Raw genomic sequence first — 10,233 nt, forward strand, 5'->3', positions numbered from 1 at the left:
CACCTTTAATAAGCAAGTCGTGTTGGGTTGACACAAATGTAACACAACCCATTTCAACCTGCATAATATTGAATATAACATCCATCTACAAATATTTTTTTTTCATCCCAAAAAGCAATGCATACATTTCAAGTCTTTAACCCATATTCAAAATAATATAGTTCAACAAAAATATAACATTCATTTATAAATAAATTCTTTACACTCCAAAAGAAGTGTATACACTTCAACCCAAATTCAAAATAACAAAGTTTAACAAAAATAAAATAATATAGTTCAACAAAAATATAATATCCTTGGAACTCGCCAAATGCAAAGTATCAATATTAACAGAATTTGAGCAAACAGTAGACTAATCCTAACTATAAGCACGATTATCATCCATAGATTCTTTGTTGATGTCCAAATTCATAACATCTTCCACGAGCTCATCCAATTTCATTTGTGCAAGTTCTATGCCAAAAAAAAAAAAAGGTATTAGTAGTTTTAGGGTCTGTAAAGTTTCAATTTCCAATTATGTCGCTTATAAATTTTTGTAGTTACTCACTTTTCTTTTTAAATTTAAAATATATGTTGGATATAAAAGATATTTGACAAATCTAAAATAAAATAAATATTTATTTTTTATACGATTTAAACGGGTTGTGTTAAGTAGGTCATTTCGGGTTGACACAAATAAATTGGTGTGTCAAACATGTCTATTGCGAGTTACGCGGGTTGACTCTCTTATGACACGTTTCTTATCGCGTTGCTTTCAGGTTGACCTGTTTATGGCCCAAACCCATTAAGGCCCAACCTTCACCCGAAAAAACCCGTGTCGTGTTCGGGTCGTGTTCTCAGGTTGGGTCGAATATTGACACCACTACTCTCAAAGTCTCGGATTATTCCTTTTTAGAAGAGATGGAAATGATGACAGCCACGCTTGGGCAGCTAAAGTGACAGCATTCCCCCAAAATGAGGGGCAAATCGTCATCGTTGACGCTGACTCCATTGCAAATGCTAAGCCCACCCGAATCAGAATCAGATACTATGAAAAGGGAATTTCAGATTGTCTCCACGTCACCCTTCAAACTTCCCGATGATTGGTTTGTTGAGTTTAAGACCCATCGCAATAACACCGCCTCCCCTGGCTGTGTTGACAAGGTATTCTCTCACACATTTTTTTTTTAATTAATATATAGGGTTTATTTAGCTTTGTGCTTGTTGGAATTGCTTGACATTGTTAATGATGTATGCATGGTATGATTAACATGCATATTGATTGAGTGTATTTGGGATATTTTAGTAGGGTTTTAGCTAATGTTAATTTCTTGCTTCATATTGTTAGATCCTTTTGCTGATTTTAATTGAACAATGAATGAAATTTTGTTATTGAATAGAAGCAATGCTAGTAAACACGTGCGCATATGTAGGTCTCTTGTTATAGAGCAAAGTGCAAGCGCACGCCTGATTGAAGTGAAAGTGCGCATTTTTCAATTATGAAATTTAATAACTTAACATATAGTAAAAATTTATGTCAAAACTCAAAATTTGTGCATTTTACCTTTTAGGTAAGTACAATTGTGTGATGTTTTCAAGTTTGAATTTTATATATTTATACAGTTAATTGAAAACAATTAACAATGTACAATAATATAATAATACATAACCATGATAGTTATATCAAATGATGTATATGGTTCAATCAAGATACATCTAAAAATCGGAGACCAAAAGGCACAAGAGTAGTAAATTAGTCTTGTTTGTGTCTTTTGACATTTAATTTTTTTTTTAAATTATGTAATACACCACCTAAAGAGTAGTGGTTGTATAGTAAATTATGGTCCAAGTCATTTCCTTCAAGATCAAGCAATTAATTTTAATGATTTGTATCTTTTTTAGTAATAAAATAAGAAAGTGGGCGTGCTTTCTGCTTCTTCCCAAAGCACCAAAAAGTGAAGCGAAGCACTCAAACCTTGGGGCTTCGAGCTTTGAGCTTTAAGCTTTAAGCAAGCCTAAGCATGCTTCTAACAACATTGATAGAAGTTTACCATATATTTGAGTATTCCCAAAATTAGTCCATCATAGATACTGGAAAATACCTTTTTCTATGTTAAGACTTAAGAGCCCAATTACTCGTAGATTTTTTTATTTTTAAAATTGCAATGAAAGCACAAGAGATATAAATACTGGTTGAAAATTGTTGTTGTGTATGTTATTTGTATATTATCATCAACATCATCATTACAAAAGTGCATTATATTTTTGTATATTAGAAAGTGCTTGCATTCAACTTTTGCCAGAACCAATTCTTTTTAATTCATTGCCACATCTTTATGATTATTTTTTTTAAGTGGTACATCATCCGGATTTCATTTAACATATTAAATTATTGAGGTATTATAAATCTAACAGTACTCATCGTCAGCTCAATTGGTACTTCCTTCTCTCATAATTATGGGATGGAGGTGAAGTTGTAGGTTCAAGATCCTTTAGGTGCGTAGTAATTTTAACTTTTTTTCTCTTAATGATAAGAATTGTAATTTATTAAAATTGGAAAAGCATATACAGGAAGAGATTTGAAAAATAGAAAGAAACAAAAGAAAGAAAGGAAAGCTAAAAGATTTAGCAATACAAATGCAAAGGTTGAGATGGTGGAAGGGTGTGTCGCCCATTTGAACATACTCCTGATATTCTAGTTGTTATTTTCTTTCAAAAACAACTTTTAAGACCCATGTTGTTTGAACAAGGCATCCGCTGTGATGACGGTTCTTCTGCCATATATCAGATGGTGTTATTTTTTAGCTGCCTGCAATGATATAGAACCTGCAGATATCATGACAACCTAAATCTGCATGCGTTTTTTTCCTCTCTCTCTCTCACTCTCTCTCTCTCTAAAATGAGATTTTTGCAACTCTGGTCATTGTTATCATCCCTCTCCCCTGGTCCATCCAGTCCCTTGGGGATAGGAACGTGTTTCTTAATTTTGAAAGTTGAATATTAGGGCTGTTTTCTTTGGAAGTTCTTTAACTAAAATTGATAATGCATCTGATATTGCGCAGTATATTTATGAGCCTAGGACTGGACGGATGTTTCGTTCTCTGATAGCTGTTAAGAGATATCTAACAGAAGAGAATCAATATACACCTACACCTGAGACAGTGAAAGCAGGAAATGAAAATACTGTGAGTTCTAAAAGTTACTTTACTTGGCAGATATGGATAAACAAGAATTCTGATAATAAAAGGACCTCGAATTCGGTTGATTTGTTGCTTTGAGGATCTTGTGGGTTTTTATTTTTTGAACTTTTGGTTGAAATTTGCTCACTCCAGACAAAAAAAATCACTATTGTAAATGCAGGAAATGTGCATGCTCATCTTTCTATCGAGGAAAAAAAAAAACTATATTTGATCATTAGTTTAGCATATCAAGTACATGATGATGGGGCTTACTTCTTTTGTTTCTTTTAACATTCTCTTAAGTATATTACAAGCCAAGGGAATTGTTGGTGAAAAAAGATTTTTTTTTTTTTTTTTGATAATTATATGACTTACACACCCATACAAGATTGAAAATTTGAATTCATGCTTCACCCCTTTCTTAGGGAGGGAGAGGAGATGCTTCCTACTTTTTCTTAAATCCGTAACCCGCTCTTGTGCTATACTAATTACTAAATTTTACTAGAGCTATTTAGTGTGGTGGTGTAGGCAGGGAATTTGTTTGAAAGGGCAGGATAGCTTGAGGGGTCTATCATGATCATAAACAATAATAAACTTGTGACTCACCATAGAATGAGTTTCATTCAATACATCTAATATGTTGATATGTAACTTGATTTGATGTTTCTAAGCACTGGACCCATTTTTCCAAAATATAGTCAGAAGCAGCTAACTCTCCCTGTTATCTTGTTTCTTTCTTCTTTTTCCGTGGAAGGTAACACAAATTAATTATTTGGCCCATTTGAATGGTCTCTTGTGATGTGATTCCCTTGCTTTGAAAGATGGTCCCTAGATTAGGCCTTAGAGCAATTGCATCAGTTGGTGTATAAGTGTGTATAATAAAAGAAATGCTCAAATTTACACATTTTTTTTTTTATCAAAAACAACCCACATCAGCTCGTGCATAATTGTCTATATTTTACATTTTTGTTCAAAATTGCTACAGTACCGTGTAAATATACACGGTTACTGTAGCGGTGTAAAATATTATTTTATATTTTTTTCTCTCACCTCTCTTCTTTCTCCATCTGACTTCTCTCTCTCTGCCTCTGTCTCTCTCCCTCTCCCTCTTCCTCTGAACGGGAAAAAACCCATCAACCACCGAGCATCGACCATTGTCCAACCACCACCACAACAACACCACCCACCACTGCAACAGCACCACCCACCTCCGCAACCTAGCAACACCCACCATCACCACCACAAGCAATCACAACACCTTATAACACAAAATTGACCCAAAAATCAACATAAAATTAAACTAAAATCAACAAAAAAATCAACCCAAAATAAACAAAAACAGAAACCAAATTCAAAGAAACCCAGAAAACTCGCTTTGCCTCAACCCAGAAACAAAGGACGGAGCTCGGATTGGATCGGAGCTGGATTGGATCGAGAAACAGAGGACAGAGCTAGATCGGATCGAGAAACAGAGGACAGAGATGGATTGAAGCTGGATCGGGTCGAGAAACAGAGGACGGAGCTGGATCGGATCGAGAAACAGAGGACGGAGATGGATCGGATCGGAGCTGGATCAGGTCGAGAAACAGAGGATCGGAGCTCGGTCAAATTGAGAAATAGAGGACAGAGCTCGTGGATCAGAGAGTTGATCGAGATGGAGGGTTGATCTGAAATGGGTAGAGAGAGAGAGAGAGAGAGAGAGAGAGAGAGAGATGAATCAGAAATGAACAGAAGGAGAAGAGAGTGCGCGCGTATAAGATCCGGCCGTTGAGATAAATAATAAAAAATGGTGAGAAAATTGATTATTTAATTAATAGATGTAGTAGAATAATGAATTGATGTGAGTGATTTGTAAAAATGAATGTGTAAAATTTTAGAATGAGGTTTTTTGTGTAAAATAGACAAAATTTTTACACGAGCTGATGTGGTTGCTCTTAGGGTTTTACCCATTTTAATATGATTATAAGGTAAGTCTGTTCATGTTATGCATTCGAATTTCTACTGTTAAGCTTAATGGCTAGAACTGGGGAGCATAATTGAAGGGCATGAACTCTAAAACAGATTAAAATTGTTCGAACATTAACCGAGTTCCTTTCAATCCCTAGGCACCCATAGCAGTTAGGGTGTGGGGGATTAGCAAGTTCAAACATTTTTTGAAGTCAGATAGATTATTATTATTATTATTATTTTGGGGGTTGGGGGGGGGGGGGGCGGGGGAAAGATTGGTAAAAACAGAAAGGCTAAAGTGCCCAAATTATGAAGGTAAGTTCCTCACTAATAATGCTGAAGCTGCTGCAGACGCAAATCGTGGTCCGCACCATCAAGAGCTCCTCACACTTTAGGCTGCCTGATGATTGGGTCATTGAAGAAAAGCCCCCTAGCAATGCCAACTATGCTGGTATCGTTAACAAGGTACTTTTATGTATGTATTAATGTACACTTATTTATCTATAAGGTAAATGGTATGCTTTATGTCTTAGCAAAATGCTTTATATATATGTTGTAATTTTGTCACTACAGAATTCTTGATATGGGTTAAATTTTTGGTCACTTCACTTTTCACTGATCTTATATGACAATTTGAGGGGAATTTAGTATTGGCATTGAAAAAACTCTTGTTTGCTTAAAGTGTCTAGTGATGAAAAAAATTTGCTGGGAATATCTCAAATTATGCAAATGAATGTGAACAATTTGGATCTAGATTTGTGCCTGACTTGACTTCCAATAGACCCCAGGGAAAAAAAGTGTAGTAAAAAACTGCTGTTTTGCTTACCACTGTTTTCTGTTTCGTTTTAAAAAAAAATGAATATAAGATAAGGTTTAAATACCTCTTTATTTATCCTGGGTTGTAATCTCTAGTGTCAAGTACAATGACATTGGGCTTAAGATAAGAAAGTGATGCCATTTCCGAAATTTTAAGAGCATCACCATCAAAAGGGCTAAATTCCAAATTTTAGCATAAAAAATCCATTTAGGCCCTAATGCTCCTTCCATTGAATGTTGTAAAAAGTAAAGATTGTAAAAAAAAAAAAAAAATTACAATAGAGCTACAGTGCAGTTCTAAATGTAGAACCGCACTGTAGCTTAATGACAAAAAAAGATATTAATATTTTATACTTAAAGTTTTCTCTCTCTATGGTCTTTCATCTCTCTCTCTCTCATTCTAACTCTCAGTTCCTCACTCTCTCTCTCACAACAGCTCCTCCCTCCTCACTCCCTCTCTTACATCTCTCTCGCTCGAAGCTTGCACCAGTGCTGGGTTTTGGATTTTGGAGGTTGGATTGGCGTCGATCGATGGGCTGGGTTCGGATCGGCGTCGATCGATGGGCTGGGTTCGGATCGGCGTGGGTCAACAAAATGTGGGAAATCGCGGCGGGCTGGGTTTGGATCGGCGTCTCGGTCGGCTGGGCTGGGTTTGGTTAGCAATGGAGATCGCGGTGGGTTGTGATCTGTGTGGGAATGGGTTTTGGGTTGGTGGGTGGTGGTGGGTTGATTTCAATAGGTGTGATTTTGGTGGGCTACAGCGTGGTTAGTGGATGCAGCGACGTTGGTCAAGTGGTGCAACGACTTGGGCAGTAGGTGTAGCGGCGTGGGTTTGGTGGTGCAGTGGCATGGGATTCACCATGGGTTGCTATTTTTTTTTTTTTTTTTTTTGTGGTGTTGATGATCGGAGAGGGTTTGATGGTCTGGTTTTTTTTTTTTTTTTGGTGTTGCCGATGGATTGTGGGTTGCTGTGTGTGTGTGTGTGTGTGTTTTTTTTTTTTTTGTGTTGACGATAGATTATGGGTTGGTGGTGGTGGTGGTGGTGGTGTCAGGTGTGTGTGGTGCAGCAATGGTGGTGATTGTGTAGAAATAATGTTGTGGAATATATTATTTTATTGTGTAAAAATATTATTTTAATGAATAGAATAGGAAAATATAAGTTTGGATGTGGAAGTATTGTAAAATTGTATTGTATAATTGATAAAGTAGCTTTTTAGATGGTAAAATAGAATAGAATTGGGATAAATGAATACTGATGCTCTAAGGTTTTCCCCAGTAAAGGAATTGTTATCCCTATATAATAAAATATTCTTGCTAATGATGAGTTTCTAATAAATCCTGTTCTGGGCCTTTAGATAGTTGAGGGAGGATACCGCGGTTGCCTTCTTATGCTAACATGCATTGTTTATCCAATTATTTTATATTGAACAGTTATTACATGTATTCCTCCAAAGTCCATGGCATATTGTACTTTTGGATGATCCATTGTCCTGAAAGGAAACTGTATAAGTTTGGTTCCAGCATACCTTCCTCTTCTTGCTTGCACTCAGAGGTTTCACAGCTACTTTGTCCATAATACCTTTCATTAATAAGCATACTTCTTCAATCATGAAAATGGAAAATGTTATCTTTTTATGCAGTATTATATTGAGCCAGGGACTGGGCAGCGGTTTCGTTCTTTAGTAGCAGTTGAGAGGTACCTAACACAATCAAATAAAAATACAGCAATGCCCAGGGCATTGAAACCAGGCGATCAGGTTAGTATGGGTTTAGTTATTGTTACTGTTTAAACAAGAATTTACTTTCACTTCTTCAATTCATAACTACGTCTATCTGTGCTTCTTTTCCAGACTTCACAATATTGTGGTTTACGGAAAAAAAATATTTCCAGTGATATACATTCTCTGGACATTGTTAGCGAGGACCTAGAAGATGAAGAAGATACAGTCACACTCAAGGCGTTGAAACTGAGCAATAGTTCAACAGTGAGTTTGAGGATTAATTATGGTAAAACAAAAATTCTGTTGCCGTTGTATTATTTTATTCTGTAAAAGAAATTTGTGCCTTTTGCAGCCTTCAAAAAAATCTGCTTCTCGGAAGAAAAATAATTCTATTAGGGGGGTTAGTACTTCTGCCAGCCCACCTGAAAAGATAAATTGGGTTCTGTCTGGTCCCGGGGGCTTATATGGATTGCTTTCATGGATGAGTCTGTTGTTCCTGAATCTGAAAAGCAAAAATGGTCTGAGACATTCATCACAACCCTTCAAGACAGGAATTTTTGATGCACAGTTTTGAGGTATTACTGTTTTAACAGAGCTGAGTTCTTAGAGCATCCACAGCCCGGGCATATTGCAAATGTAAACCCAAAACCCATAGCCACCACACCACGGTAGATCGGCCTGTCTGACGGCGGCAACGTGGCTTGGTTTCTCTCTCTCTAGTTGACGGCGGCAATATGGATCGGTGTTGGTTTGTGTTAGATTTTTGGAATGGGTTTTGGAGTGGCAATTGGGTGGTTGAACGAAATCAGGGTGTGCTTGCCGTGGGTCTGAGTTTACTGACGTAAATCTGGGATTTGCTCACTGTGGGTTTACAGCCATGGGTTTGGGTTTTGCTTGCCATGGGTCTGCATTTGCTCGCCGTGGGTCTTTTTTTTTTTTTTTTTTTGGTGGTGGGTTTTGCTCACAGTCATGCTCTTCAGTGGTGGTGGTGGTGGCAATGGGTTGTGGTTAAGGTTTGTTTTTCACGGTGGTTGCTGGGTATGTGGTGTGGGTTGGTTTCAAGTTCGATGGATCACAGTGGATTAAGATGTGGTCGAGGTGTCACAGGTGTGGGTCACGGTGGATCATGGTGTGGTTGAGGTGTGGGTCATGGTGGTTGTGGGTTGTGTTGTTTTGGTGGTGCTGTATGGCAGTGGGTTGCTGTTTGTGTGTGTGTGTGTGTGTGTGTGTTTTTTTTTTTTTTGGTGTTGACGATAGATTATGGGTCGCTAGTGGTGATTGTGATGGTGTCAGGTGTATGTAGTGCAGCAGTGGTGGTGATTGTGGTTCTTGAACAGAAAGAAAGAGAGAGAAAAAAAATGTGTTGTATTGTAAATGATGGTGATTGTATGATATATTATTTTATTGCGTAGAAATATTATTTTAATGAATAGAATAAGAAAATAAAAGTTGGGATGCTGGAAGTATTGTAAAATTGGATTGTATAATTGATAAAGTGGTTTTTTAAGATGATAAAATATAATAGAATTGCAAAATCCATTATAATGGTATAATATGTCATTTGCTATCTTTGCCTCTTGTGGCATACTCCTTTAAACATTCATGCGTATTGTTAATTCTTGGAAATTCGTGAAAGTTCAATAATTTGTTAACAAAATTCTTGGGAATACAGTTTTTATAAACATCCTCGTCCATATGAAAAGTGAGAATACAAAATTCTTGAGAATCCAATTTTCATATTTCACCCAAAAAACATGTTTATCAATCGAGGGCATTTTTTCATAACGATGAGGCTAAATATACTAGCCTCATCATTATGAAAAAAAGCCCTCGATTGATAAACATGTTTTTGGGTGAAATATGAAAATTGGATTAATTTACTGTATATTACACTTACATGGTTTAATTTTTTTAATTTGTAGCCACTAAATGATTAAACATAAATACAATATCGTCTTGTCTTATATTTAATTTTGGTTTACCTCCCAGGGCCCTACCTTTATGAGATTTCACATCATCGAGAAAAAAAAAATGTCTTATATACAGTATAAATTTTAATTATAAGCATATGTAAATAACAATAATTTTCAACTCAGATTTTAAGAAACTCATTTTTCATGGGGTGAAAAATATCTCTTATTCCTTTAGTTAATTATTTTGTTTTGCAGTAATGACTAGCAAAGGAGGAATACAAAAATTATGCTTGAAGCAGGAAGGTTTTTTTTTTGAGAAGGAAACTAATGGATTCTATTAATGTAATTCAACTACATACAATTGTAAAATTGAAACAAAATGTGATGGGACATCTTCCATCCATATTTGAAAATCTAGTATATATAATGCATTTTTAGCCAGACTATGAGCAACCATATTGCCGTTTCTCTTAATGTGAAAATACAACAATCTTACAAAATTGTTAACAAACACTTTCACATCTTTAATCAGTAAACCCGTTGGTGATAAGCTACGCCCCTCTGACTTCAAAGCTTGAATCAGTCCAAGAGAATCACCTCCAAGGATAGCACTTTGAAATCCCAACTCAAACGCAAAAGACAATGCCTTGAAAGCTGCCAGCGACTCAATCTCTTCAG

At 36.2% G+C, this 10,233-nt stretch overlaps 1 pseudogene; it reads left to right on the forward strand.

Moving 5' to 3' along the window:
* Window positions 1-954: 954 nt before the first annotated feature.
* On the forward strand, window positions 955-8,203 carry LOC142607255 (methyl-CpG-binding domain-containing protein 7-like; annotated as a pseudogene).
* Window positions 8,204-10,233: the final 2,030 nt, after the last annotated feature.

Source organism: Castanea sativa, chromosome 8 (genome assembly GCF_040712315.1).
Source record: "Castanea sativa cultivar Marrone di Chiusa Pesio chromosome 8, ASM4071231v1".
NCBI classification, from domain to species: Eukaryota; Viridiplantae; Streptophyta; class Magnoliopsida; order Fagales; family Fagaceae; genus Castanea; species Castanea sativa.